Genomic DNA, 6,717 nt, shown 5'->3' with positions numbered 1-6,717 from the left:
GAAAAACAATATAATAAAATAAAGCAATGTTAAGACTAGACAGTGGATATTATGATGATTACCTCAAAAAACCACATCTAAGGGACAGTAAAAGCATATTACCGAGAACATCCCCCCACCCACCTCACTACCCAGATTAATGTTCGCTGCTCCCCATTTAGTCCTGGACTGGTCAAGTCCTTCTTACATTATAAAGTTGTTTTAGTTTTAATAGTGCTTCCATATTCACTTCAAATGCCCACTAATGGGATTTATACATTCTTCTCCAGGAGAAGCGGAGTTTTATGTTTTCAGTAAAGCCTTTGAAGTACTAGAGTTTATTTGATTTTTTTAAATATAATCAGTACAATTAAATTGAATTGAATCTTCACTTTAGAAATATTTTCTATGGAAATAAGGGAGAAAGAAAAAAAAATCCCTTTGGAAATGTTGCATCCCCTTCTGTACCAGTCAGAAAATCAAAGCCATTTTGATAAGTTTTAATTGCTGCCTCACCCGCCTTGTTGCACTTTATTCAAAACCAGAATAACTTCCTGTTGTGTTGCCAGATGGCTGAAGTGATTTCATGGTGACATCGCCCACATGTGCTTTAATGAAGTCTAAACAGAACAGTTCCCATTTCTGGACTAAATAAGCACTCCTAAAATGTCTTCTGCTCTAGAATACAAGAAAGCCTTCTACACGTTTCGACGTGTCAAGTTTCTGGAGGCTTCTGGGAGGTAGCCATTCCCTTTACCTTTTCCTTGCGTCTGGAGTCCTGATTACCAGCACTGACCCAGCACTGACTGCAGGATGGGACGTCTCCCTCCAGGAGCTTTCAAAACTACTGATGGCTCCCCCCACCCCCCCGCCCCAGCCCCCAGGGAAGTGAATGACTAGCTCCAATGTGGCCTGAGCCTCAGGAGTTTTTAAAGCTCCCAGAAGTTTCAAATGCGGCCTAGGTCGAGAAGCACAAAGTTTCATGATTTTGATCAAATCTAAGGGCAACTTAATTTGCCATTTTTATCAACTCAATTCCTAGGCTAATGAAACTGCATTGTTGAAAAATGTCACTGGAATTTTAATCGCACTTGGCATTCTGGTTCCAAGTTCTAAGTTCTCTCTTCAAGTGATCAGACAGCTCAATTTTAAATTAGTAAAATAGTTGTCTAGGTCTTGGTAATCATTCTGCAATGTATATGTATATCAAATCATCACATTATGCACTTTAAATATACACAGTTATACTTGTCAGTTACTCCTCAATCAAGTTAAAGAATTAAAATGCTTCTAAGTTTTACTAGTAAAAGAAAATTAGCAAATTAGATATTGCAACTTGGACATGCGTGCGCAAACTGGAGGTCTCTGACACGCAGGTTGTAATTTGGCTGAAGCACAAATTGGAATGGGATGTGCTTCTAGGTTGGAGAGCAGGAGCATCCATGTCTCAATTCAGTTTCCTAGTACTCTGCTTGTTCCGGGGGTGCTCAGGGCGTGACACCTTTTTCTCCCAGTTAGAAATGGCCTCCAAGTGAGAAAGAACATGTTGGTGACAGTGAAAAGAGCAATTGACTTTTGGTATGAAGATATACATCAAAACATTCCATGTTTATGTAACTCATGTGTCAACCTCCCCCCAACACACACACGCGCACGTATGTTCTCCACCATTTTCAAGAGCCAGTCATGTATCTATAGCATATTTGGGGGAAAAGAAATAGTTAGTTGATGTTTGTCCCCAAATCATGCAACAATGTAACTGTGGTTCCACTATCCCCTCTTCTCTCCCAAGGCTTCCTGCTTTTGTACTAAGCCTCTGTTCATTTGCAGCTGGTTGCTGCTGAAAACCTCGAGAGGACCTCTTAATCAACCTTTTGATTGTCATGCTGGTCAGAGGGGTGATTTGGGGGGAAGGGCAAATGTCCATTTACTGTTCCCACCTTTGGTTTTCCAAAGTTGGAAAGTTTCTCATGGGGTACAACCTAAGCCCGTGAGATTTCCTGAAGGTTTGCAACTAACTGGACGGAATTACAATTTAGGCAAAGGAACTTCAAGGAGGAGGCAAACTATGACTGTTGTCAGGCTAAGGCAAAAGAAAGTGAAATGAAACAATTCTCCTATAGCCTTCTCCTGGCACATTCCAGTTCTTGACCTATCTTCCTTATGTGAGATCTACCTACTTATCTCTCTGTGCAGAAAAGCCTTTCTCTAATTCTTTACAGTACTGGAAAGACCTTTCCCTCCCTCTGAAATAACTCTTTCCCCCAACCGGGGCTATACATAGCACCCAAAACCCTCCAGAGTACATTTCCCAAAATGGATTTGCAGCATACATCCACCTCATTTACTCAAATTCAACTATACACTCCTCCTTTAAAAATAGCAAGCAGTGACAATTTGTATAGTGGAGGTGATGCTGCCTACTTTCTTCTTAAAAAGCTTTTGACCAAAAGTGTAAATGAGATGGGAAACATGAATCTGCATGCCCTTTATGGGTAGCATTTCTCCGAGCTTCTCATTTCACTGTGCTAAGGGTAATTCTGCTATTAGATATGTGTGTTTTTCACACATCACGGTTCCTAAACACATGCCAATCGTTTATTCGGCATTCAGTTTAAGAAACACTATTCTTCTATTCCTGCAGAAAACACTGATAGGGGCTTATTGGGTGACAAAATATCCATCTTCACTTCCTAACGGATTTTCAAGGGTAATGTTTATATGCAATTTTCTCTTTGGAAGTGCTGACTTCAGACCAGAGGTCAACAGACTTTTTATGCAAAAAGCCAGATAGTAACTATTTTAGGCTTAGCAGGCGATATGGTCTCTGTCCCAATTACTCAAGTCTGCTGTTATAATATGAAAGCCACTATAGTCAAAATGTAGATAAATGGGTATGGCTGTGTTCCAATAAAACTTTATTTACAAAAACAGGTAGTGGGCCAGATTTTGTCCTTGGGTGCTAGCTTGCTAACTCCTGCTTTAGACAATAACCTGATGTAAAAGGCCACTTACAGGCATCTGCAGAATCATCCAGGTGGGCTCTGACAGGCAGAACAGTCCAGGGTTGGTTTGGGCACTCAAAGGCTCCCTGTCTTTGCGATCTTTGTACCAAAGTGAGGTGAAAGCCCTCATTCTCGCCGAGGCTAACCGTCTTTGTGAGTAACTGCAGAAACATGCTCAAACATACTCCTACACAGATACACCCGCTTACATCCCCTCACACACATTCACACATTCTCCCAAGGACAAACAATTCTCAGAGACAGACAATAGTCTACATCCACACTAAGGGAAAGAGACAGTTTCCTAGAAGCAACAAAATCTGTGCAGCTGCCCCACATTTAGAATGTGCTCTCACAGTGGAGAGCACATTCTAAATTACACCCCAGAGCAATTTCAAACCTTTTCTTCTCATTTTCTTCCCCTGGGCCATGCCAAGGGGCCTTGCTGGGCATAGAAAATGCCGTCCCTTATGATGCCTTTCCAAACAATACAGTCCTCAACCCCTTGGCTAATTGGACAACTGCCTGGGTTTTGAAATTATGGGTTTTTCTTTACTATGCTCAAAACTGCGTTCCCTGCTAATTGTGTCAGGAGGAGAGGAATTGTAGAAAAAGGTATTTTGCTACCCTCATCTCCATCCCCGCCCCATCCCATGAGCCCCTAGAGGTCATAGCAGCAAGTGCATATGGTACTTCCAGTTACACCTAAGGATTTGGGGGTTGGTGGAGCTCTTAATAGATATTTTTGAAGAATGCCAAGGGTTTGCCGTGTTGATGTCACAGAAGAATAGGGAGGATCCCTACCTCTGGGACAAGTGCCTGTAACTCTTTACAGCAGGTTTTCTTCATGGGGGTGGTATGGGGTTTACACAGTACATTACACAGAAAGAACACCCCACCCTCTGCCCCATCCTCCTTCACTTTTTTTATAAAGATTTTATTCATTTATTTGAGAGAGAGAGAGATGGAGCAGGGAGAGGGGCAGAAGGAGAGGGAGAAACAGACCCCCCGCTGAGTCGGGAGCCCGATGCGGGACTCGATCCCAGGACTCCAGGATCATGACCTGAGCCGAAGGCAGTCGCTTAACCAACTGAGCCACCCAGGCACCCCTTCTAATTCACTTTTATGGAAATTTGCTAAAAATATCTCTTCTTTCAGCCATACACAACCTCATCACCACTCGTTCTCTTAACTTCTTTCTCATCCCCTGTCGCCTCCATGTCACCCAGCCTCCCAGCTGAAAATGGTCACTGGGACTTGCACTCTTGCCTGATGGCAGAACCAAGGCACTCATTGGCCACAAGAGCAGGCAGCTCTGTGTTACCACCATTCCTCTCTTTTCTTTCTCTGCGTAAGGGAAAGTCCACAAAACCCCCTAGGAAATACTACTGTAATTCCTTTGTTTTTGGTTCTGGTGAATAACATTCTGCCACGTATTGCATATATGGTCATGCTCTGCAGTTGTTAAATGTAGGATGGAAGGGTATTTTTTTATCTGACTAGATTTGAATTTCTTATAGCCTGATGCAGTACATAGAACCTCTTACTTAATCAATTGTGTGTTTGGTTCAAAAAAATTAGTTTTTTTAATCTACCAACTCATTTAATAAATGCTTCCAAGCATTATTCTGTGAATGATGACACCTATTCTCCATGTCCACAAATGAAAAAGGAAAAATGCATGTGTTTTTTTTTAATTTTTAATTTTTAATTTTTGGTTCCATTGTATATTTTTATTACTCAGTTTCCTCTCTTGTACCTACTCATGATGAACTACAGTCCTGATGTCACTGATTCCTTATCACATAAAATGCATGTGTTTTAAATTAAAGCAGAAGAGACTAAGATCAGATTTTTCTCCTTTTTTCACTTTTTAAATCAAATATTATTTTAATCTGAAATTGACAAATATCTATTACAAAATCCTGTAACATTACAAAAATATAAAAAGCAGAAAATAGTAGTAGAGTTGTCCCTTAATCCTACCCACCCTACCAAAAAAAGCCAATATTTATAGTGAATACTCTTCCCAACTCCAACCTGTTTTATTTGGTTTTTACTTGATAATATTTTATGGATATTATGGTAGATGATATTAGGTCCATCTACATCTGGTGCTCCTTTCTAAGGTGTTGTTTTCTGTGCGAAGATAATAAATTTTGTTTTTGTTGGTCTCAGGCATGGCCACTGACTAACTTTGGCCAAGGAAATGTGAGCAGATATGTATCATCTTTAAGCAAAAGCGTTAAAAACTAGCTTGTACTTTCGACATGTCTCTCTTTACCCTCTTCCATGAGATCAGAAAATTTTGTATAGAGGTTGTTCTATCATGCTGAGTTCTAGAGTTAAGATGGTGTAGAGAAAATGATGTAGAGCTGATTTACAGAGAATATGTGAAGTGAGCAAGAAAAAGTCCTCTGAGATTTGGGAGTCATTTGTTATGGTAGCTTCAACCTGGCCTACCCTGACTGATACAAACACATTTACATATAAACACATATGGCTCTACACATTTTTTTAAGCAGGTGCATGGGATTGCATTCTTTGGATCACCATGTTGTATTTAATCAACCCCTACTTATACACATTCAAACTGTTCCTATTTTTGACAATCTCAAATGAGAACATCTTTATATTTTTATTTTATGACTGGCCTTCTATCTAAACTCCTTGATTACTAATAGTTTGCCATTTGTTTCTATTGGATATTCCAGTTGCATAATTTATCAGTTCTAACATTGGAATTTTTATCCCCTCTTCTTCAATATTTTATGCTTTTTATTTCATTCCCTTGTCAAAATGCTTAGGCTAGAATTTCTAGAACAATATAAAATATAGTTGAGGAAGTAGGCCACCTACCTTATCGTGTTCCTATCTTTAATGAAGAGACCACTAGTGTCTCATTATATCATGACAACCGTTATGTTGAAGAAGGAAGCTTCTAATTATACTTTGTTATGGGATTGTTTTAGAGTTCATTAAATTAAAATTCTATTTTGAGATAACTGGGGATTCAAAAGCAGTTGTAAAAAGTTATATAGAGAGAGCCACTGTACCGTTTCACTGGTTTCCCCACTAGTAACATTTTGCAACACTCCAGCACAAGGTCACAACCAGGCTCTACACATTGATACAGTTGCTCTCCTGCTCTGGTAGCCTAGCCTCATCCGCTTTTCCTTTTGATGTCTGCTGGGTCTGTAGTGATGATACCTTCTGTTTCACTTCTAATATTTGTAATCTGTGTCTTCTCTCTTGTCTTTGTCATTTTGCTGGAGGTTTGTTAATTTTATTGATCTTTCAAAGAAATAGCCAATTTGTTTCATTGATTTTTCTCTTTGGTTTTTCTGATTCAATTTCATTGATTTCTGCTCCTGCCTTTATTAGTTCCTTCCTTCTGCTTGTTTGTGTTTATTTTGATCTTCTTTTTCTAGGTTTTTGAGGTGGGAGCTTAGATTATTGATTTGAGAATTTTCCTCTTTTGTAATATGTGCATTTTAGTGCTATGCTTCTTGCTTCTCAGCATGGCTTAGCTGTGTCCTACAGATTTTGATTTGTTGTACAGTTGTTTCTTGAACACCTGGGGATGAGGTGCCCACCCACCACACAGTCAAAAATCCATGTATTTGACTCCCCCAAAACTTAACTAATAGCCTACTGTTGACTGGAATAACATAAACAATTTGTTAACACATATTACACATGTTACATGTATTACATACTGTATTTTTACAAT

The sequence above is a fragment of the Phoca vitulina genome, unplaced genomic scaffold (assembly GCF_004348235.1).
Source record: "Phoca vitulina isolate PV1807 unplaced genomic scaffold, GSC_HSeal_1.0 scaffold93, whole genome shotgun sequence".
NCBI lineage: Eukaryota > Metazoa > Chordata > Mammalia > Carnivora > Phocidae > Phoca > Phoca vitulina.
Note: the sequence above shows the minus strand (reverse complement) of the source record.